At 42.7% G+C, this 24823-nt stretch overlaps 1 long non-coding RNA gene across 1 annotated transcript; it reads right to left on the bottom strand.

Moving 5' to 3' along the window:
- Positions 1-12909: 12909 nt before the first annotated feature.
- On the bottom strand, positions 12910-15179 carry LOC148001510 (uncharacterized). The gene is made up of 2 exons (XR_015635419.1): positions 14260-15179; positions 12910-13914 (listed from the first exon to the last, which is right to left on the bottom strand). It is a non-coding gene; the product is annotated as an uncharacterized LOC148001510 (long non-coding RNA).
- Positions 15180-24823: the final 9644 nt, after the last annotated feature.

The following is a 24823-nucleotide window of genomic DNA, read 5'->3' as shown; positions in this document are numbered from 1 at the left end:
CTGGATGGAGTCCTGTTATAATGTTGTCTATTGTCATTTTCTTTTCAATACTCGCTTCTGCCCTTGGCCCTTGAGATGTTGTTGCCTGATTGAGCTGGCTTGGTCAGATGGTGCCTCAACTTTGGAGCTCAAATGAATGGGATACAATGAAGGACACCATGGGAAGGAAAGCTTGAGCAAAGGCAGCAAAGGCAAAGGAAAATGAAGGTTTTTTCAGTGGTGAATAAACCTTGTAAAAGGGGATAAGGTAATGGTAGAATGGATTTGGTATATGTGTTTAGAGTTGCACTAAAATCTAGAGGAGCTAAGACAATTCATATAGATGATTTTAATCTTTGTGCCCCACTTAGATAAAATTTAATTATAAACATGAGAGAGAGAATGGGTTTCAGAAAAACAGTCCTCTCCCCTGTCCTGGATGATTTGGTGATGAGAAATAGAGTTTTAAAAAGAGAAAGAAAATGACCATAAGCTGTTCCAGAGCTCTCCGAGGGAGGGATAGGAGGAGGTCGGGAAAGATTCTGCCTCCTCTCTCTCTCCTACTGGAGGCATGATTAGTTTTGGCTCTGGGTCCCTTTGGCACATTTCTCTTCCTTCTCTGTTTATTGTCTGTCCATGGCACGTTGATCTGTCTATATCTGTCAGTTTTTGACTGTGTTTTCATTTTGTTACATGATTGTTGCTCTGTGTTTCATGTTCAAAAGTAAAAAAAAAAAAAAAAAAAAAAAAGTATGGTTAAAACTTTACCTGCTGCTCCTTCTGGTCATACACCTCTTGATTTAATTTTAACTCATTTCAAAACAAAAACCAAAAACCCAACAAAATCCCATAAACAAACAAACAAACAAAAAACAAACGAAAACAGGCAGTCTGAATTTGCACAAGAAAAACTGCTAGGTTGCCTTGCACTTCTAGCTCAGAGTCAAGCACAGCTGGAGAAGACAAGCAAGGGGCTGATTTTCTGCACAATCCACTCTTAAAGGGGCCAGCTGCTTCTCAGCTTCTAGGATAAGAGGTGATTTTCCTAGAAAAATCTCTGTGACTGTGTTTATCGTGTTCATATGATGACAAGGTGCTTCTTTCTTGAAATTACAGCCAAAATAAAGAATGAAACACTTTTTCCTAAATAGATAAGATGTGTATGGCAACTCATTTCATGTTTGTTTTTGACTGGTCTTAAATATATAAATATGATCTGCATGTCTTGTTTATAGATTATAGGATTATAAGTTATTGGGTATGATTAAAAAATTGTAGCACTGATAACATAAAGCTGGCTTAAAACTGGTAACTTGGTTGGAGTCATTCTATACAAGACATAGGGCTGTAAAGATACCCCAAAATTGTGGTAATATTTTATGTAATTCTTGTGCTAGAAATCATACTTATAAAGATAGGATTTAAAATAATGAGGTATTAAAAGCTGCAAAACTATGCATTTATATATAAAAAATGGCAGCCAAACATTGTAACATGAATGTAATGTACATGGTATAGATTTTAGAGAGAATAGATTGCTTACACTAAAATATAAAAAATGGTTTTGCTTTCCAAAATTATGGTTATGCTCTAATATTGCAAAAGAAACTTAACAATTGTAGTTCAATTGCCAATGTTCCATTAGTTGCAGTTTAAATTCAATCACAAATTCAAGATTTTAACTCATCCATATTTATAATTAAGAAAAATATGGCAAGTGGAGATTATGGCAAGATTTATAAAAGGTAAATGTAATTAGGAACTTCTGCGAACATTACTGTTAAGTCCGAATTCCTCGGCCTTACTCAATTCGGGAAGGAGCAGTGATCAAGAACGACAAGAGACTCAGTTCGATGCAAATGCCACAAGCTGTATTCGGGCAGAGCTCTGGACCAATACGTACCTCACGCAGGAGGCAGAGGAATTGGACCAGAACCACAAAAGCACAGAGTTTACATAGGGTTTTAGAGAAGGAGCTGGAAAAGGATGGCGGGGCAATACATGATTTGTCCCTGCGCTTACTCAAACTTGAGCATGTGTTGAGCAGGCAAAAGAGATATCTGGGGTCCCACTGATGTTCTCTGTGGCTTTTCTCGGAACATTGGATACAGGGTAGAGGAGGTCGTTTTCTCAGAACTCCTCCCTGGAGCACAGCTATCTAATCTCATAGCCTCCGGGTTCCTGGAACACTACCCTCCCCGTACATGAGTCATGTCAGAATTTATTTGTACAGGCTGAAAGCCAGGTTCAGACCTTGAGTGGGTGGGCGACAGGGACGAGTTTTTGAACAACATTTCATTACAACTTGGCTTACCTATTTCAGCTGCCATTCCAAAAAACAGATATGAAATTATTATAGATTTAAAAGATTGTTTTTATACTGCTCCTTTGCATCTTCATGATTATAAAGTTTGTATTTAGCACGTCTGCTTGTAATTTTAAAGACACATGAAGCAATATCATTGGGAAATTTTGCCACAAGGGATAGCTAATTGTCGTTCATATATTATATCAAGAATTTGTTGCTGCTTTGATACAGGAAGTTAATACTTTGAAACTTCCAGTGTATATAAATCATTATATGGATTTTATTTTTTTTAGCTGATCACTCTGAGAGAGTTTTACTATAAGCCTTTGTTGTTATTCAATGAAATTTAAAATTTTGGAGTAGTTGTTAGCCAAGCAATCTCATTTTTTACATGATCAAAACAGTGATAGCTTGAGACAACAATTTATTATTTCTTGAGAATATGCATATTAAATTGTGAAGACTTGCCTTGAATGACCTCAATTTCTTTCTGTACCATATAATGTTGTTAATCTTCAAAGACTCACACCTACTCAATTATGGCAAATGAATGTTAATCATATTTCTTATTTTGAAATTTAAAATATGTATATGTGACTATTGATACCTTCTCAAGCTTTCTTGTTGAAACTGCTTTAACAAGAGAAGTGACTGAAAATATAATTAATCATTACCTATGTTTTTCTATGCTACATGTTCCAAATCAGATTAAGACAGACAATGTAACTGGCTATTTCAGTCAAGCATTTGAGATGTCTTCTCAACAACTAATATTGCCCATATTATGGAGATTACATATAATCCTCAAGTACAAGGTATTGTAGAACAGTCCCTTGCAACTTTAAAACAATATCTTCATAGAATAAAAGGGGGGAATTAAATGCCTGTATACCATAAATTCACTTAAATCATTTTTGTTTTGTTTTGTTTTTATTTTTTAAAATTTGGATACAAAGGATCTCTCTGCTGAGTATCTATTGTACCCTATAACAAGGCATACCTATGCCTAGGTGAAATGGAAGGATCCCTTTTCTGGCATTTTCATGATCAGGTATTAATATGGAAAAGAGATCATGTTTGTGATGTTTCTCCAGGATGCAGAAGAAGTGTGGTAGCTGCCAGCATGATTGGTGAGACATGCTGATGCTGGGACAAAGAATGATACTGACTGTGAACTCGCAAGCACCCTGAAAATGGTGACAGGGAAACTGAATTGGACCTATGTTCCTGACCCACCTTAGCTTGCCTTGCTTCGTGCTTTTAAACCTTGAGGGACAGACAAAATGTGGATTGTGGAAACTGCCTTCAAAAAATTAATCAAATAGAGAAGTTATAATGACTCTTCTCCTTCTCTTAATGTGAAAAGATCTTCTGACTCAATCATGGACTGGTCTCGAAATCAATCCAATATTGGAAATAAGAAAATGACAATCTTCATTTGGAAGGCTGGTCCTGGACATTTTCAGAAGCATATCTGAAAATTAACAACTGTCTCACATGATTTTATGTTTGCAGTGGATAAAATGAGAACAGGATCTAGATTTTTGAACAAATGTTAATGTATGTGTTAAGGCTCCAAATCGTTTATTAATTGATCATGTTAATGGTAACAGTTTTGTTTCTTCTAAAGTGTTAATATAAGTTGTATTGATTGTACACTTTCTAATTGTGTTATTGTATGGATATTTGGAATGTCTGTTATGGAGATCTATCAATCAGTTTTTGTTTGATTGCCTTTGATTATAAGAGAATCTTGATATTCTAAAAAAAAAGGATTGCAGACACTGGAAGAACTAAGTCAGGATTTAAGCAGAAATAAGGGGGTAGTTGGATTGATTATTGCTCATATAACAGTTTTTATTAAATTAATAATTAATAGCTAACACCACTCCTTCTGCAATTGCCTTGACACAAGGAGTTAATACAGGTAGCTACTTTTGTTAGTCATTTAGGAAAATTATGTTACTAATACTATGAATATTCAAGAAGATCAGACCTTAAAAGAAGACTTAATACTAATACTCTTCCAACTATCCCACATAATTCAAACAGAAGAAATACTACTTAATCTATTCTTTGAAGCCACAATTATGCTTGAACCTAAGCCACACAAAGTCTTTACACAGAGAGAGAACTTCAGACCAATTTCCCTGATGAGTATCAACGCCAAAATATTCAATAAAATTCTTGCAAACCGAGTCCAAGTTAACATCACATGGTCATACAACATGATCAAGTAGGATCCATCACAGTGCTTCAGCGATGTTCTAATATACTGCAATACATCAACGCAATCCACTATATAAATGAACGAAATGAAAAAAACAAAAAAACAAAAAACAAAAAAAGAAAGAGAAAAAATAAAAAAACACACACAAGATCATCTCATTAGACCCTGAGAAAACATTTGACAAATTTCAATACCCTTCATGATAAAACTCTTGGAAAAATCAGGAATTCAAGGTCCATACCTATAGTAAAAACAATATACAGCAGATCGGGAGCCAAAATCAAACTAAATGGAGAGAAACTTAAAGCAATCCCATTAAAATTGGGGAATAGACAAGGCTGCTCACTCTCTCCCTACTTATTAGATATAGTACTTGAAGTCCTAGCGAGAGCAAATACACGGCAAAAAGAATTCAAAGGCATGTAAATTTGAAAGGAAGAAGTCAAAATATCACTATTCGCAGATGATATGATAATATTCTTAAGTGACCCCCAAAGTACCACCAGAAAATCCTAAACCTTATAAATGATTTCAACAAAGTGGCTAGATACAAATTTAACTCAAACAAATCAAAAACCTTCCTCTACTCAAAGTATAAACAGGCTGAGAAAGAAATTAAGGAAACAACATCCATCATAATAGCCACCAATAATATAAAACACCTCTGTGTGACTATAACCAAGCAAGAGAAAGATCTGCATGAAAAGAACTTCAAGTTACTGGAGAAAGAACTAGAAGATTTCAGAAGATGGAAAGATACCCAATGAGCATAGTTGGCAGGACTAATATAGGAAAAATGGCTATCATGATGAAAGCAATCTACATATTCAGTACAATCCTCATCAAAATTCTAACTCAATTCTTCATAGAATTAGAAATAGCAATTTACAAATTAATTTCAAATTAAAACAAAAATAAAACAGGTTAGTAAAAACTATTCTCAGCAATAAAATAATTTCTAGGAGAATCACCATTCCTGACCTCAAACTATATAACACAACAATAGTGATAAAAACTGTATGGTGTTGCTACAAAGACAGGCAGGTAGATCTATGGAATAGAATTGAAGACTCAGAAAGGAATCTATACAACTATAGTCACTGGATCTTTTTCAAAGGAGCTAAAATGATCCAGTAGAAAAAAGACAACATTTTCAAGAAATGGTGCTCTTTCAACTGGAGGTCAGCATGTAGAAGATTGCAAATCAATCCATTCTTATTGCCTTGGATAAATCTCAAGTCCAAGTGAAACAAGGATCTCCATAGAAAACAAAATACAATGAAACTGATAGATGAAAAAGTGGAAAAGAGGCTCAAACACATAACCACAGGGGAAATTTTCCTGAACTGAACACTGATGGCTTATGTTTTTAGATCAAGAATCAACAAATGGAAACTCATAAAAGTGTAAACCTTCTGTAAGGCAAAGGACACTCTCAGTAGTACAAAATGGCAACTAACGGATTGGGAAAAGATCTTTAACAATCCAATATCCGATAGAGGGTTATTATATAATATATACAAAGAACTCAAGAAGTTAGACTCTTGAGAACCAAGTAACCCTATTTGAAAAATGGGGAACAAAGCTAAAAAGAGAATTCTAATCTCAGAAAAATCTAATGGCCATGAAGCACCTAAAGAAATGTTTGACACCCTTAGTCATCAGGGAAATGCCAATCAAAACAACCCTGAGATTCTGCCTCACACCACTCAGAATAGCTAAGATGAAAATTAGATAACAGCAGATGCTGGCAAGGATGTGGAGATAGAAGAATACTTTTCCATATTTGGTGGGATTGCAAGCTAGTACAATCATTCTGGAAATCAATCTGGAGGTTCCTCGAAAAATTGTACATTGTACTACATATGAACCAAGGTATACTACTCCTGGGCATACACCCAAAAGGTGCTCCAAAATGCAACAAGGACACATGCTCCAGTAGGTTCATAGTGGCTTTATTTATAAGAGCCAAAAGCAGAAAAGAACCCAGACATCCTTCAGCAGAGGAATGGATATAGAATGTGTGGTACATTTATACAGTGGTGTACTACTCAGCTTTTAAAAACAATGACTTCCTGAAATTTTAGACAAAAGAATGGAACTAGGAAATACCATCCCAAATGAGGTAACCCAGTCACAAAAGAACACACATGGTATACACTCACTGGTGGATATTAGCCCAAACTCTCAGAATACCCAGGATACAATCAAATACCATATGAAGCTCAAGAAGAGAGAAGACAAAGATTTGGACTCTTCAGTCCTTCTTAGAACTGGAAACAAAATACTCTTGGGAGGTAGAGGGTGAGAGGAACTTTCAAGGAAGGTGGTGGAGGTGAAAAGCAGGGCAGGATGAGGTAAGAGAGGAGACAGGGATGATATACAGAGGTTCAGGAAATTATACAGAGGTTTGTAGGAATGTGGCATGGGGACCTGGGTTTAGCCACCAGCAATTCCCAGATGCCACAAAAGCAAGAGATTGCCAGGATCAAACATGCTAGACATTATCTGAAATGCCCAACAAAAGGGATGGAGAACCTTTAGAGACCATATCCAGAGGTTAGGCAAGACACCTGGTTGGGGGATGGGATCACCCACCTTTCTCCATATTTTTACCCAGAATTGCTCCTGTCTAAAGAAAACACAGGGAAAAGAATGGAGCTGAGACTGAAGGAAAGATTACCCAGACACTGCCACAGTTGGGGATCTAGGCCATGTGCAACCACCAAACCCAGACACTATTGCTGACACCAAGAAATTCTTGCTGACAGGAGCCTGATATGGGTGTCTCCTCAGAGGCTCTGATGTAACCTGACAGTTACAGATGTGAATGCTTGCAACTAACCATTGAACTGAGCAACGGGACCCCAGTGGAGGAGTTAGAGAATGCACCCACCAGCAGGGACCCAGTTATTTGTAGGGGTCGAGGGGAACCCATACCTGCAGAAGAACAGGCAAGAAAGAGGACCCAGACCAAGCACTGTCCTTGTCAAGGTCTGTTTATTGAGAGGAATGTACAGCATTTAAAGCTCTGAAGCAGGAATTGAAGCTTAGGGCAGGAGGAGTACTGGGAAGTGCCCAAGGACATAAGGTAAATCATTAAACTGCAAGATATCCTCCTTAGACAAAGAGGCAGCAGTCTTCCGGGGACAAGTTCTTTCTTTGAAAAGGTCAAGCCCTTCTCAGGAATCTGCTCAGGGCAGGGCACTAGCTTTTCTTAGTCTGGCAGTCTGTCCCTGACATATCCACCTTTCCTTAACTATCAGTGGGAGAAAGGTATGTCTATATGGTGTGCATCCACAAACAGCACCTGGTTGGTGAAGCCTCATGTCTTAGTCTATACAGGTTGCCCCCACATCTGGCACTCTCACTTAGGTATCATTATTTCTGCCAGGGAGGAAGTAGTGGTCTGAGATAGTTCAAACATGCCTCAGAGAGTGCCCACCTTGGCCACGACAATCCACTCTTGCAGTTAGGACTGCACCCCAATGGCTAGGAACAATCTTATGCTTTAACACACTGTTCTGAGCTATACCTGTGTGTTTTGTGAGAGTGGGTAACCAAGATCATGGACCTGTGCTAATCCCGTCGTAGGGTTACTTCACAATGGTGAGGTACGCCTGGTATGTGGCACCATAATATTCCCATCATTGACGCTTACACCAGTGACTGATTTTCCAACCTGAGTTACAGGCTGTATTTAGGGTGGAGAAGTTGAGTCCAGCCGTGGGTGACCCAAAGGGAGTATCACACTCCCTGGTTGTCTCAGCCTCCTCACAATGGAGGAGGTGGTAATGGACTGAGACTTGCTTTGTAGCTGAATCTACCTGGGCCTTGACAAAATCACTTAACTTTCAAAGCACCCATGGACCAAAGGAGATGAGCAGCAGGAGTCCTATAAAGGGACCCAGGATACTGGGTAGAAGAGTGGTGAGCAGGGGAGAGGCAGAAAACCAGTTTTTATACCAGGCTTCACTCTTTTCTCTTTCTCTTTGTCTCTTTTGTAGACTTTCTCTAACTTTTTGTAGGCTGTTTTCTACTAACCCTGTCTTATCAGCATAAAAACAACACTCATCCTTGAGGGAAGCACAGAGCCCTCCTTTGGAGGAAGAGAAGATCTAATCCCCTTCTATTTTGTAGAACAACCTTAGCCAAGGAAGCGACTGAAACTTTAAGATAGGTTATTCCTTGTTGAAGCTCACTAATGTCCCTCTCTATGGCGGCACTGAGTTGATGATAACTCTGTTAGGAGGTGATCAGGGAGGCAACCCCAGTTCCTGTCCCCACAGCTGACAGGCCTAGGAGTACTGCAAGAGTGCATTGATGGGTTCTCTATTTGTATGCGTGGAGGTGCCTCTTTCCCAGAACTGCAGGAACTCAAGATTGGGCCAGGGATGGTGAGGTGATGTAGCAAGTGCAGATGTGATGATGTTTCCAGGGATCCAGATGAATGGGAACATGGTCAGCATGATCTGTAATTAAGCATAGTTAGCCTTTTCCTCAGGGTTATCCCCTGGTGGGTTAAAAGCCTTAACAAGGCCCTCAGGTAGCCAATGGGTGCGCCCCCAGTCTTTGAATCATAAATGCTGGCTGATCCATGTCCCCAAATGAGGACCAGATCAGGGCCATATCATTGGGATGTTAATGGGTCCTTCCATAGGACTGGTGCATAATCATAAGAATTATGGGGGTGCCACAGGCAGTCTGCTATAGTTTTTCCATCCTTGTTCATGACAAGGTAGTTAAGGACAAAGAGTGCATGATTTATAAATTTTTGTGATTACCAGGGAGGGGGAATAATATTTACCCATTTGACTGTAATTTATGGATCATATTTTTAAGGGGTTGGTGAGCTTTTTCAACTATACCCTGTCCCTGAGGTTTATAAGGAATGCCCATGACATGTTTAATTCTGAGTTGTGAACAAAAGTCTTTAAAATTAGAGCTAGTATATTCAGATCCATTATCTGTTTTAACAATCTTAGGTTGAGGTAAAACTGTGAGGCAAACCAGAACATGACTTATAACATGTCTGCTGGCCTCCCTCTCTGCAGGGATGCATAGATAAAGCCACTAAGGGTATCAATGGTGACATGAATATATTTTAATTTATCAAAGGAGCGAAGATGGGTGACATCCATTTTCCAGAGCTCTATAGGAACCAGCCCACGGGGGTTGACCCCTACGTGGGGTTCAGGCAATAGGGTCACACAGCCTTTGCAATTATGGACTATTTGGAGAGCCTGTTCACGGTTGATCTTATATTTAATCTTAAGGGTTTGTGCATTAAGGTGCTATAAGTCATGGGACTTTTGGGCAAATATAAGGGGTGTAGAGAAGGCCCCCTTGGCCAAGTCCATGAGCCGGATGAGGCAATCAACGGCATCATTACCATTGGCCAAGGGGCCTGGCAATCCGTTATGTGCTCAGATGTGTCCCACAAAGAAGGAGCAAGAACACCTCTAAATATACTTTTGTAAGGTGGCAAACACGGGGGCAGAATTGGTGGTAGGCCGAATATGGGCACTGTTTCTAAAAGGGGGATAGAAAAGGCAAGATATGAGCAATCTGTATATATGTTAAAGGGTGCATCGGCCAGTGCACGAAATACTGCGAGGATAGCTTGAAGCTCTACCAGCTGAGCAGAATCTAAAGGGGTAGAGAATTGTTGTATTTGACCATCAATGAAAAATGCGGCTTGTCCATTAGAGGAGCCATCTGTAAAGACAAGGTGGACTCCCGAGATAGGGTGATCACGTGTTACCTTTGGAAAGACCACTGGAACTATAATTTTGTGAAAAAATGGTATCAACTTATCTGAGGGATAATGATTATCTATCTTACCCTGAAAGGCAATGCAGCTAATTGTCCATTCGTCTACATGTTGACTGAGCCAAGAGACCTGGGAGGGGCTATAAGGTAAGATTAAAGCTTATGGGACTGTTCTCTTCCAAGACATATGATTTGTGCCACCAACCAGGAATAGGTGGGAAGCACCCTAGTTGAGGAGGTGGGTAAATGTATTCAGTAAAGAGGATATTGCTGCCAAAAAACTGCTGTTGGGGAAAAGGGGGTAGGAAGGACATCGTTGGAAAATGTCGAGAATACCAGTGAAAAATCACAAAGAGGAGCTTCCTGTTTCTCAAGATTCTTTAACTTTATGGTCCGCTAGTTCCTGGGAGAAGCTTCCTGCTTCTCAAGATTGTTCTCTAAATTTTAATCTAACTTTATGGTCAGCTAGTTCCTGGGAGAGAGTTGTCAAACAGGCCGAAGTAATTACCCATTCTATGGTCCTAGGAGAAACTTCCTGAAACATAGAATTCCAGGACTTACCCAGTTTTTTTTTTTTGTTTGTTTGTTTTTCTTTTTCTTTTTTCTACTCTGAACCTCTGTCTACTGGGGGGAGGCAACCTTAAACTTCTACCTTTCATTCCCCACTTTTTCTAGTGGCTAGTTCTAGTCATAGAACTAAATTTCAGTATCTTCATAGTATTGATTTTTCGACCTTGTAAAACATTGCTGATATAACATCAAAATCTGAACAGCATTTACTCTTTCTCTAATGAAGGTAACTAGCTATTTAACACCCATGGACTTATAATCAGAAAGAGAAGCCAAATTAAGAAGCGTTCCATAAGGGAAGATATCAGAATAGTCATCCAAGGAGATCTACTAAACCAGCTCTCGAACCATCCCTGATGATCTCTGTCTCTCTGTCTTTTGTCTAACTTTTAAGTTTACTCATGAAGTCTTTTATTACTCCTGAGTGGTCTACATAGAAGCAACATTCTTCTTTTAGTGTAGCACACAGACCTCCTTCTATAAGGTATATCAGGTCTTATCTTCTTTTATTCTGAAGTACTATCTCTGCGAGGGGGGTTAGGGATTATTGGAGGTCAGCTAAAAACTATTTTTTACTCTTTTTATATCTAAGTCAATGGCAGTTCTGAATTCTCCATAAGCCTTGTGTTGCAGGGCAACAGCAGATGTCCTTGTAGCTGCCCTTGTAGCACCTAGACTCAGCCCTAAGATAGCCCTAAATAATTCTCAACTCTCTTTTGTGTCTTACTAAGTCTTTAGTATGACGATTCCAATCTGGACACTATCTGAACCTACACACAAAGTTCATGTCTGCCTTTTAGAACTTTTAAATGTTTACAGGTTGTGATCCCTGAGGCACAGTCCCAAAAAGTGTTAGGAGTACTAACACATGCAATGTTACATCATTTGAAATAGAAATCAAGCCTATCCCCACACCTATCCGAATGGAACCCAGGGCAATCCTGAAATTCTTGTTTCTACAGCACACTCCTCAAGTAAGCATATAGATTTCCTGTAACAGCTACTAACAAGCATCTCAAGTGGGAGAGTGAGAAAACAAGAAGAGAGTCCATAAAATAGAGGTCCAACGAAGAGGCCAAATAGCATTCAGTCACACAGAAAGACAATCAAAAGATTAACAGACAAAAAAAAAACAAAAATAAACAAAAAAACAACAAAGAAAAAAGTGCACACAAAAACAAAAAACAAACGGTCGCCGCAAGATAGCCACAAAACCAAAATGTTTCATATGTGAGCTTCCATGAGCTCACCAAAGACAGATGAAGGGGAGCGGATTCCACATCACTCTTCCTTCCCAACCAGAATCTTCCCATTGTCAAGGTCAAAAGTAACACAAATCAAAGACCTAAGACACACAGACAAAGACCACTCTGGAAATACAGACAGCCGGAAAGGTGGGTCTTTTCTCCAATCCATGAGAATCACTGAGTCCTCAACAGCACACAGACGGGAATTTCTCAGGCTTCCCTGGGGTCCCTTCTCACCTCCTAGGACATCTTCTAGGGCAGTGCAATGGGTGAGCCCCTGGCACATCTACCGTTCACTTTCGCTCTCCTGCGACAGGAGCCTCCCTCTCAGTCCAAGATGGGAGCAACTGCAAAACCAGAACTCACGAGTAAATACAGACCCAGAGTAGCAAATACATACCCATAGTTTAGCCGGCACAAAACACAAAGACACAAAGACACAGACACTATCTCCTGAATCGGAACTACCTCGGATCCTTTTTCTTACAATACGTCATTTCAACATTTTCCAACCTTGTCCCAACTATAGGAGCTAATTTCTGGTCCTTCAATAATAAGCCAAGTACAAGTTTCTGATTCAAAGACAAAAAATTTAACGAGATTCTTTTTTCTTAATTCTTATTCCTCTTTCCCTGAGAGAAGCCTTAAGATCTTTGATAAAGACAGCTTCCTTAGACAATTTTTTGCCCATTCTCAATTAGACAGAAAACTCTTACCTGCTACACCTGAAAAGCTCTCAGGGAGAACTTTCCCTCGGGATGGAGACCCTCCAACTCCAAAGACCAGACCGAGACACCACAGGATGCAATCAGCAAGAGGATTTGGTTTATTGTCGGGATACACAGGCACAGGCACCTGCGGGCGCTTCAGTCACTCGGGGGACTGGCGCGCCCCACGGAACCAAGGATGGGCTTTTATAGGATTTTGGGGAGCAGAAGCAAGCATACAGAAGCAGATGCATGGTTACAGGGATATAATTGGTGGATTCTAATATGGCAAGGGTTTAGCCCGGGGGCAAGTTTCCTAGCTACCTTCTTGAAACATAACGGCTGACTCGGCCCCCCAAGGGTTCAGCCCAGGGGCAAGTTTCTTAGCTACCTTCTTGGAACATAACGACTGACTCGGCCCCCCACCAGGGTGTGGGACCTCTCCCGGAGCTTTTTTCATTGTCAGGTGCTCAACTGCAGTCGTCCTGTTGCCAGGCCTTCAACCAAACACATCCTGCTTGGCAGCCGCTTTGTACTCAGTGTTTTAACCTTTCTCTGAACCAGTCATCTTAAGTACAGCCTTGCAAAATGGCATTACTGCTGCTAAGCTGGGGTCTTTCATTCCCCCATTTTTTTTTGCTAACTTTGAGTGAAATCTTTCACTCGACTTGGTCAAGAAATTTCTGTCTGGTGGGGGCTTATTCCCCCACTGACTCTAGGCCACAAAAGGACTAGGAGGAGCCACGTAGGAGTTTTAACTTTAAGGGGTTTGGAGTGTGCTGAACTCTCCATGTCTGGGGTGTAGTGATGTGATTAGTCAATTCCTCAGACCGGACTGTCTTGACGTGTGGTGTGTGGATCTAAGCCGAGACTCCGTCTACCTTTAGGGCGGTCGGGGTAGTCAGGAGGATGGTGTAGGGTCCTTTCCACCGTGGCTCGAGATTCTTGGTCTGGTGTCTGTGCACCCACACGGTGTCTCTAATCTGGAACGGGTGTGGCACCACCGGATGTTCAAGCTTGTCCTGGTAAGCAGCGGCCAAAGGTCTCCAGACGTCTCTCTGCACAATCTGTAGGGCCTGTAAATGGGCCCTCAGAGAAGGGCTGTCAGCAAAATCAGCAATGTTTGAATCAAAGAAATGGACAAATGGGGGTGGTGCTCCATATATTATTTCAAAAGGAGTTAGACCATGGGGGCCCGGGGTATTCCGGGCCCGATATAGAACTAGGGGAAGGAGGGCCACCCAATCCTTTGAGCCAGTTGCAAGCGTAAGTTTGGATAAAGTCTCCTTAATTGTTCTATTTATGTGTTCTACCTGACCTGAACTCTGGGGTCTATAGGCACAATGTAATTTTTAATCAATCCCCAACAATTTGGCCACCAACTGACTTACTTGGGAGACGAAAGCGGGCCCGTTGTCCGACCCCAACGCTTGAGGCATGTCATACCTGGGAAAGATTTCCTTGAGGAGCTTCTTGGTGACCATTTTTGTAGTCTCGTGTTTTGTGGGGAAGGCTTTGACCCATCCTGAGAAGGTGTCTACAAACACTAGGAGATACTTGTATCCATATATACCTGGTTTAATTTCAGTAAAATCAATTTCTCAATGGATGTCGGGACGGTGTCCCCTAGGACGAACTCCTTGTCCAATCATGGTCCTTTCCGGGTTAACCTGAGCGCACGCTTTGTAACTCTCAGTCACCTTTTGTATCGCTTTGTCCCGATTCAAAAAAACACAGATTTCTCTCTTCCCGATCTAGTAAGGTTTTTATCTTCTTAAACCCCAAATGGGTTAATTTATGTAGAAAGGAGATCAATTCAAAAGTCATTTTTATTGGCATAATTGTCTTTCTTGAGGGTGGTAGATGGCCCCCATTTTTTCTAGGAGCTCTATGTCCTCATGGGCATAAACCCAACTGGTTTGTCCCACTGGTGGGGGCGTGGGTTGGTCTGGGCTATTTAAGGGCAAGATTTGTTTGTTCATGGCCGCTTCTCACGCCGTGGCATCGGCCAGCCGGTTTCTTCATGCCTCTGGGTTGTGTCCTTTCTGGTGTCCTGGACAATGTATAATACTCAGTCTTTTGGGCAAGAATAGGGCTTCTAAGAGGGCCAGAATTTTAGCCATATTTTTACCCTCAGATGTGAGCAGCCCCCGCCTCCGGTAGATCTCCCCGTGGATGTGTGCCGTGGCAAAGGCATAACGGCTGTCTGTATATATATATTTAGCCTCTTACCTTTTGTCATCTTGAGCGCCTGAGTCAAGGCGATGAGTTCAGCCCGTTGTGCGGAGGTACCAGCAGGCAGGGCTTTCGCCCAAATCACTTTGTCCTCCGTAGTGACCGCAGCTCTAGCCTTTCGCTCTCCCTCTGCCAAGAAGCTGTTATCATCCGTGTACCATGTGTGGTCAGCATTCTGAAGAGGCTGGTCCGATAGGTCCGGCCTGGTTCCATGTACTTCTGTGAGGATTTGTAGGCAGTCATGTTGTTTTGTCTCCTCTGGTAGAGGAAGCAAGGTGGCAGGATTGAGGGCGACTATGGGCCCAAACTGAACCCGTTCTGTATCCAGTAACAAGGCTTGGTGTGAGAATTATAGAGCCAGCGGTCTGGGGGCTGCTTTACCAAGGCCTCCACTGCGTGGGGTGTTAGGATGGTGAGTGGCTGTCCCAAAGTCAATTTTCCAGCATCCTTGATCAGGACAGCAATAGCAGCCACCATCCTTAGGCACGGTGGCCAGCCAGAGGCCACAGGGTCCAATTTCTTAGACAGGTAGGCCACAGGGCGTTTCCAGGGTCCCAACCTTTGTGTTAGGACCCCTTTAGCATACCCCTGTTTCTCATCGATGAACAGTTACTGAGCAAATTGTAAGGGTTTGGAACAGTCGGATGAATATCTTCTATCCTCTTGTTGACCTTTCTCAAGTCTTGTACTGGCCTATAATCTCCAGTGCCGGGTTTCTTAACAGGCAGAAGAGGCGTATTCCAAGGCGACCGGCAGGGGATTAGGATGCCTTGATCTAGAAGCCTCGTAATGTGAGGCCTTATACCTTGATAAGCTTCATGTGACAGGGGGTATTGTTTTATGGAGACTGGAGTTGTAATTAAGGGGGGCTGTTGGAGCGCCAACCCCATCCCACCAGTCTCTGCCCAAGCCAGTGTCCTGTCCCGGTTCATAGGGTTAGAACTTGTAGGGGAGTTCCGTGGGGGCCAGTTATTTGGGCCCCTCTTTCTTCAAAATGAATTTGTGCTTTTAGTTTGGTGAGCAGGTCACGGCCCAGCAGAGGGTACGGGCAGTCCGGAACATGTAAGAAGGAATGGGTCACCTTACCGGTAGCCAGCTGAACCCGGCGGTCCGTAGTCCATCGGTATTGTTTCTCACTAGTAGCTCTTTGTACCCAGGCCGTTCGGTCGCTGAGTTGTCCTGAAGCTTGGGTGAGGACTGAATGCTGGGCTCCTGTGTCTACCAGGAAAGTAACCGGCTGCCCCCCAACTTTAAGCATTACCCTGGGCTCAGGGGGGGGGGGGGCTCCTGGCCCTGAATTCCCTAATCTTTATCTAGAGCCAAGAGGGAGGTTCGTGGTCGAGGCTTTCGGGGTCCGCCAGGCTTCTTGGGGCACTCTCTGGCCCGGTGCCCTTTCTCTTTGTAATAGGCACATTGATCTTTATCTAGCTTCAGCCCCTTTCGAGCTCCCCCCTATCTCCCTTCCTTTCTTGGCCCTGTACTACGGCGGCCAAGATTCGACTCAATTCTCTCTCTTATTAAAAATCTTTTCAGCTTCTTTAAGTAAATCCTGTAATGTATAGCCCTGCAAATTTTCTAACCTCTGTAACTTAGTCCTGATATCTGGAGCAGCCTGCCAGATGAAGGACATAGAGACACTCGTCATTTGTCCTGGGTCATCTGGGTCATAGGGAGTGTACATACGGTAGGCCTCCTTAAGTCTCTCTGGAAAGGCGGAGGGAGTTTCCCCTGCTTCCTGTAATACCTGTTTTACCTGAGCCAAATTAGTAGGGCGTCGTATAGCCCCTCGGAGACCCGCTAGAAGCAACTGGCGATAAAGGCGTAGGTGTCCCTTACCTTCAGCTGTATTAAAATCCCAGTTTGGTCCTCAGGCAGCTGGGTGGGACGCCCATCATCTCCCAGAACATGCTTTCTGGCCTCTAGGAACACTCTTTGGTTTTTTTTTTTTTTTTTCTGAGGTTAAGAGGGCCTGTAAGAGCTGTTGGCAGTCATCCCAAGTAGGCTGGTGGGTAAGTAAAACAGATTCTATTAGGTCGGTGAATGTCACCGGATCTTTGGAGAAAGAAGGGTTGTGTTGTTTCCAATTGTAAATGTCAGCTGCTGAAAACGGCCAGTATTGGGTCTGGCCACCGGTTCCCTGTCTAAGTGGGAAAGCCTGGGAGGTTGTATCTGGCATCACCTCGAGCTTATTGCGCAATCTCCCTGCGACAGGGGAGAAACCCTTATCAGACTGTGGCCCGGCAACTGATCTGGCCGGCGGCTCTGCCTCCTCCGTTTTAGCCGGGCCTGTCAGAGAGAAGATCTATGAGAGGGGAGTTTGGGTCTGCCGGGAGGACAGGTTTCTTAGAGAGAGGAAGACGTGGCCGGCAGACCGGGCGGGGCCGAGGGGACAGGCTGGGGGTTGAGGGGAGGCCAATTCGGGTCCACGAAGGGTTCCGCCCGGGGGGGGGGGATTAAGGCGAGACTCTCTCAAGTGATAATATAAGAAACCTGGTCAGGATGTCCGTGGACGACCCGATCTTTAACCTGTAAAATAATGATCTTATTAAATGTGCCATTCACTGGCCATCCCGCTCCGAAAGTGGGCCACTCGGATGTGCAGAGAGTCTGCCATTTTCCTTTTTTTTTTTTTTAACCTCGACGGACTGGTTGTGTGCCCGGTCGTGGACGTCTTTCTAATGATCAAAAGTGAGACTTAGGGGCGTTGTTAGGGACTGTCCCATGTTAGTTCTAAGGTAGATTAGAACACAGAGAAAACAAACAACACCAACAGTCAAACAAACAACAGACAGGCGTGCTGCACGGCTTTGGTACCAAACTGAAAGCAAAAAGTCAGATGGAGGTGGCAAAGGTCCGGGGCCCTCTGAAAGCCAAAAATACAGACAGAGTGCCGTTAGTCCGGATCTTTCTCCTCTCCCAGATTGGGCCCCGAAAAGTCGGGCCCCAACACCCTTGGAACGTCTTCCAGGGCTGCAGGGCGAGAAGTCCGAGCTCGTCAGCTCCTTCTTCGTCCCGCCCAAATTCCAAACAACCTGGCTGAGCGCTCACAGAACAGACCTGGCTGAGCGCTCACAGAACAGACCTGGCTGAGCGCTCACAGAACAGACCTGGCTGAGCGCTCACAGAACAGACCTGGCTGAGCGCTCACAGAACAGACAGAATAAGGCAGAACGAGACAAAATTAGACAGACAGACAGACGCCGGCCGGCTTACCTCCCAGTGGGTGGTCGGTGGTCCCTGGGTGGAGGATCTCCCTTCCCGGCCAATGCACCAAATGAAAAGCTCTCAGGGAGAACTTTCCCTCGGGATGGAGACCCTCCAACTCCAAAGACCAGACCGAGACACCACAGGATACAATCAGCAAGAGGATTTGGTTTATTGTCGGGATACACAGGCACAGGCACCTGCGGGCGCTTCAGTCACTCGGGGGACTGGCGCGCCCCACGGAACCAAGGATGGGCTTTTATAGGATTTTGGGGAGCAGAAGCAAGCATACAGAAGCAGATGCATGGTTACAGGGATATAATTGGTGGATTCTAATATGGCAAGGGTTTAGCCCGGGGGCAAGTTTCCTAGCTACCTTCTTGAAACATAATGGCTGACTCGGCCCCCCAAGGGTTCAGCCCGGGGGCAAGTTTCTTAGCTACCTTCTTGGAACATAACGACTGACTCGGCCCCCCACCAGGGTGTGGGACCTCTCCCGGAGCTTTTTTCATTGTCAGGTGCTCAACTGCAGTCGTCCTGTTGCCAGGCCTTCAACCAAACACATCCTGCTTGGCAGCCGCTTTGTACTCAGTGTTTTAACCTTTCTCTGAACCAGTCATCTTAAGTACAGCCTTGCAAAATGGCGTTACTGCTGCTAAGCTGGGGTCTTTCACACCTTTCTCTCATGAGGTATGAGAGCACGCAGCTAGGAACAACAGATCAGTGCAGCTACTTTCACTTTATCTGCGTCGGTTTCTGGACAAATACCTGGGGTCCTCAACTTCTTTTTCTGTCCGGTGAGGGTCTGTACTTCGAGCCCCACATTGAGCGCCACTTGCCCCCACTAGCAGGGACCCAGTTTTTTGTGGGGGTCGAGGGGGACCCATACCTGCTGGAGAATGGGCAAGAAAGAGTACCAAGACCAAGCAGTGTCCTTGTCAATGTCTGTTCATTGAGAGGAATGTATAGCATTTAAAGCTCTGAAGCAGGAATTGAAGCTTAGGGCAGGGGAAGTTCTGGAAAGTGCCCAAGGACATAAGGTGAATCATTAAACTGCAAGAAATCCTCCTTTGACAAAGAGGCAACAGTCTTCCGGGTACATGCTCTTTCTTTGAAAAGGTCAAGCCCTTCTCAGGAATCTGCTCAGGGCAGGGAACTAGCTTGCTTATTCCGGCAATCCAGTCCCCGACAAGAGAAAGGACTTCAGGTGTTGAAGTGGTTTGCAACCTCATTGGAAGAACAACAATATCAATCAACCAGATACCCCTTAGCTTCCAGGGATTAAACCACCAACGAAAAACTATACATGGGGGCACCAATGGCTACATGTCACATATGTAGCTGATGATGATGTTGTCTGGCATCAATATAATGAGATGCCTTGATCCTGTGAAGGTAGAGGAATGCCAGGTGGTGAGGTATGATTGGGTAGGTGGGAGAGAGAGAATCCTCATAGAACCAGTGTGAGGGGGGGATGTGAGGAGGAAAACCAGGAAAGAGGATAACATTAGAAATGTAAATAAATAAAATATCCAATAAAAATAAAGATTTAGACAGATGTTGAAAATAGTGAATATATGTGAATGGATGCTCTTTATGATGCTGTTCGAATTATTGGGGACAAGGTTCAGAGTTTAAGAGTAAGAAGCTATTTTGAATGTCAAGCAAAATACCAATGGCTTGTGTCACTTCTAAAATTTAAAATGATAGTCACTATAATTGTGAGAGAGTTCAAAGACACTTGCCAGGTATTTGGCATGATTCTAACACATCTTTGGATGGTTTACCACTGCATCGCAAGAATATAAATTTAAAGAATTTTGTTCACTGTGTTTTAATTCTGTAGATACCGCTTTTAAAATTATTCATGGCTTAAGGTCAGTGTTTCTATCTTGGTCTAATTTCAAGAATAGCTTATATAGTTTGATCATGTTAGCCCTTCCTATTCTGGGAAGAGTTCTATTGCTTCCCTTTGTGATAAAACTTGCCTTTAACAACATCAACATGTTGGAAGCCAAAATGCATGGCTTGAAACTAATCATGGATTCCCAGACAGATTTATTAATTTAACAGTCTAGCAGTCAATAATGGGTAAGATTCTCTTAGTGACTTAAGAACCTAAGACAGAGTAGCATTGATTTTGAAAATGCATATTCTAAGATGAGTAAGGAAGGCATTCTTATAAGAACACACTAAGATGGACGAAGTCCTGTTTATGAAATAAAAAAGGAAGAGGTGTGAAGAAGTCTTGGTGCTGCTTATGAAATTTAGCATGTACTTGTCACTGGGCTCAAGTAAGTATGCTCCAATAAGAATGTTCACATTTGGACTAATACAAAGCTCAAGGTAAACTCACCCTAGGAATGTGTGGCATTCCTTTTATCTTGATCATCCTGATAAGCCACTAGAAACAGTGATGGGGGGCTTTGTTTATTGCTTTATTTGATTTCTTTGTTTATTACCTTTGAAAGATAGAGTTTTAAATTAGCTCAAAACTCAGCAACAGGATCTGACTCAGGAAGACAGATTGTTAAAAGTGCAGGAGAACTGGTTCAGAGACACTGACCTTCCTGCTTATCACCAGACTGAGTAAATGAATAATGGGTTTTGTTCTGCCCCTGTGATATTTGTTCAAATCCCCTCTGTTCCCTCCAGCCATTGTGTCCTGCTGAGTGTATTCCAGGAAACCAGATGGCCAAGCCTAACCAGATGTGTTTCAGATGCAGATGCCTCATCAACTCTGACAAACGTTTACCCTAAAGGACAATCAGGATCTGTTCTCAGGAGAATGCTTGACCTTTCCCCTCATTTAAACGCTAGAATCTTAAGAACAATTCTGTGACTTTGAGAGTTTCCCCTTGTGATATTTTTGGTATTTACTTTTGACATCCCACCCATCTCCTGGAGCTTGTGACGTCTTCCTTTAAAAAGCCCTTCTCCAGCCACTCCAAGTCGACACCTCTGTCTCCTGCATGGGATACGTGATGGACCGCAGATCTCAGTAATAGGTCTCCGTAATAAACCTCGCCTTTGTTTATTACATCCAAAATGGTCTGTCTGTGTCTGGGGCCCGCAATTTCCCGAGACTTAAGTAAGGGTCTCTCTTCGGGAATCTTTTACCTTGTTTGATTTCTTTGTCTTTGACCTAAGAACTGACCCTATTCTTTGTATGTAGCTAGAATGCTATAAAAGTTTACTGGGAAAAACATAAAGCTGCTCAACTTCAGCATTGACTGGAGTCATGTAATAATATTGTCTAATTGTTTGTTTGTTTGTTTGCTTTTCTTTTCTATATTTACTCCCTCCTTTGATACCCTGTTGACTGACTGAGCTGGCTTGGTCAGTTTTCAACACACAAATAACAAAGATAAATTTTGGAAGACTGCAAATTGTTGCATTCATGTCCCAGATGCCGAAGATCTTGTTCTTTAAGATGAAACATAGAAAATAAAAATGAAGAGTGAGTGTGGGACAGTGGGCTATGAAATATACCATGATTCCAGTTAAAAATAGTTCAAAGCTCTGGGGACTCTAAGGGATGTCAAGATTCCCAATTCTCCCAGGAGATCAGGCCCTTCTCACATAGATACAGCCCACCACATCCCCTTTTAGCGAGGTTTGAGATAGATCAGTCATGTAGGTTAACACCCTAAGTCCGTCTTCCACAGGTGAAGATGTAAACACAGGTTATGTAGGTCCAAGACAAATTAGTCACATAGAAACAGGACCATGCCTTCAAATATGTGGATGAGGTATGACCAAGTACTCAGGCCAAACCAATAAGAAGTACTTGCTGTCATACCCTGACCTTGAAACTGTATTTAAGAATCCTATTCAGGGCAGCAGCTCTCTGCTCCCAGACCCGGTGAGAGAGAGACCCAACCGTCTGGTCAGGTGGGCACCCCTGAGGCTGCAGAGCAGAAGAGACCACCAACTCTGCTCACCCCTGCCCACATCCCTGGTCCAAGAGGAAACTGTATGAGGCCTCTGGGCTCCCGTGGGGGAGGGCCCAGGAGCGGCAGGACCCCTGCCTGAGACACCACCGGAACCTGAAAGAAACAGACCTGATAAACAGTTCTCTGCACCCAAATCCCGTGGGAGGGAGAGCTAAACCTTCAGAGAGGCAGACAAGCCTGGGAAACCAGAAGTGACTGCTCCCTGCACACACATCTCGGACGCCAGAGGAAAAAGCCAAAGATCATCTGGAACCCTGGTGCACTGAAGCTCCCGGAAGGGGCGGCACAGGTCTTCCTGGTTGCTGCCGCTGCAGAGAGCCCGTGGGCAGCACCCCACGAGCGAACTTGAGCCTCAGGACCACAGGTAAGACCAAATTTTCTGCTGCAAGAAAGATGCCTGGTGAACTCAAGACACAGGACCACAGGAACAGCTGAAGACCTGTAGAGAGGAAAAACTACACGCCCGAAAGCAGAACACTCTGTCCCCATAACTGACTGAAAGAGAGGAAAACAGGTCTACAGCACTCCTGACACACAGGCTTATAGGACAGTCTAGCCACTGTCAGAAATAGCAGAACAAAGTAACACTAGAGATAATCTGATGGCGAGAGGCAAGCGCAGGAACCCAAGCAACAGAAACCAAGACCACATGGCATCATCGGAGCCCAATTCTCCCATCAAAACAAACATGGAATATCCAAGCACACCAGAAAAGCAAGATCTATTTTCAAAATCATATTTGATCATGATGCTGGAGGACTTCAAGAAAGACATGAAGAACTCCCTTAGAGAACAAGTAGAAGCCTACAGAGAGGAATCGCAAAAATGCCTGAAAGAATCACAAAAATCCCTGAAAGAATTCCAGGAAAACATAAATAAACAAGTAGAAGCCCATAGAGAGGAGACACAAAAATCCCTGAAAGAATTCCAGGAAAACACAATCAAACAGTTGAAGGAATTAAAAATGGAAATAGAAACAATCAAGAAAGAACACATGGAAACGACCCTGGATATAGAAAACCAAGAGAAGAGACAAGGAGCTGTAGATACAAGCTTCACCAACAGAATACAAGAGATGGAAGAGAGAATCTCAGGAGCAGAAGATTCCATAGAAATCATTGACTCCACTGTCAAAGATAATGTAAAGCGGAAAAAGCTACTGGTCCAAAACATACAGGAAATCCAGGACTCAATGAGAAGATCAAACCTAAGGATAATAGGTATAGAAGAGAGTGAAGACTCCCAGCTCAAAGGACTAGTAAATATCTTCAACAAAATCATAGAAGAAAACTTCCCTAACCTAAAAAAAGAGATACCCATGACATACAAGAAGCCTACAGAACTCAAATTGATTGGACCAGAAAAGAAACACCTCCCGTCACATAATTGTCAAAACACCAAACGCACAAAATAAAGAAAGAATATTAAAAGCAGTAAGGGAAAAAGGTCAAGTAACATATAAAGGGAGACCTATCAGAATCACACCAGATTTCTTGCCAGAAACTATGAAGGCCAGAAGATCCTGGACTGATGTCATACAGACCCTAAGAGAACACAAATGCCAGCCCAGGTTACTGTATCGAGCAAAACTCTCAATTAACATTGATGGAGAAACCAAGATATTCCATGACAAAACCAAATTTACACAATATCTTTCTACAAATCCAGCACTACAAAGGATAATGAATGGTAAAGCCCAACATAAGGAGGCAAGCTATACCCTAGAAGAAGCAAGAAACTAATCGTCTTGGCAACAAAACAAAGAGAATGAAAGCACACAAACATAACCTCACATCCAAATATGAATATAAAGGGAAGCAATAATCACTATTCCTTAATATCTCTCAATATCAATGGCCTCAACTCCGCAATAAAAAGACATAGATTAACAAACTGGATACACAACGAGGACCCTGCATTCTGCTGCCTATAGGAAACACACCACAGAGACAAAGACAGACACTACCTCAGAGTGAAAGGCTGGAAAACAACTTTCCAAGCAAATGGTCAGAAGAAGCAAGCTGGAGTAGCCATTCTAATATCAAATAAAATCAATTTCCAACTAAAAGTCATCAAAAAAGATAAGGAAGGACACTTCATATTCATCAAAGGAAAAATCCACCAAGATGAAGTCTCAATCCTAAATATCTATGCCCCAAATACAAGGGCACCTACATACGTAAAAGAAACCTTACTAAAGCTCAAAACACACATTGCACCTCACACAATAATAGTGGGAGATTTCAACACACCACTCTCATCAATGGACAGATCATGGAAACAGAAATTAAACAGTGATGTCGACAAACTAAGAGAAGTCATGAGCCAAATGGACTTAACGGATACTTATAGAACATTCTATCCTAAAGCAAAAGGACCTTCTTCTCAGCTCCTCATGGTACTTTCTCCAAAATTGACCATATAATTGGTCAAAATCGGGCCTCAACAGGTACAGAAAGATAGAAATAATCCCATGCGTGCTATCAGACCACCACGGCCTAAAACTGGTCTTCAATAACAATAATGGAAGAATGCCCACATATACGTGGAAATTGAACAATGCTCTACTCAATGATAACCTGGTCAAGGAAGAAAAAGAAAGAAATTAAAAACTT

Source organism: Rattus norvegicus, chromosome 13, assembly GCF_021556685.1.
Source record: "Rattus norvegicus strain SHRSP/BbbUtx chromosome 13, alternate assembly SHRSP_T2T, whole genome shotgun sequence".
Classification (NCBI taxonomy): domain Eukaryota; kingdom Metazoa; phylum Chordata; class Mammalia; order Rodentia; family Muridae; genus Rattus; species Rattus norvegicus.
The sequence above is the reverse complement of the archived record's forward strand: the minus strand, read 5'-3'. Positions and strand labels throughout refer to the sequence as shown.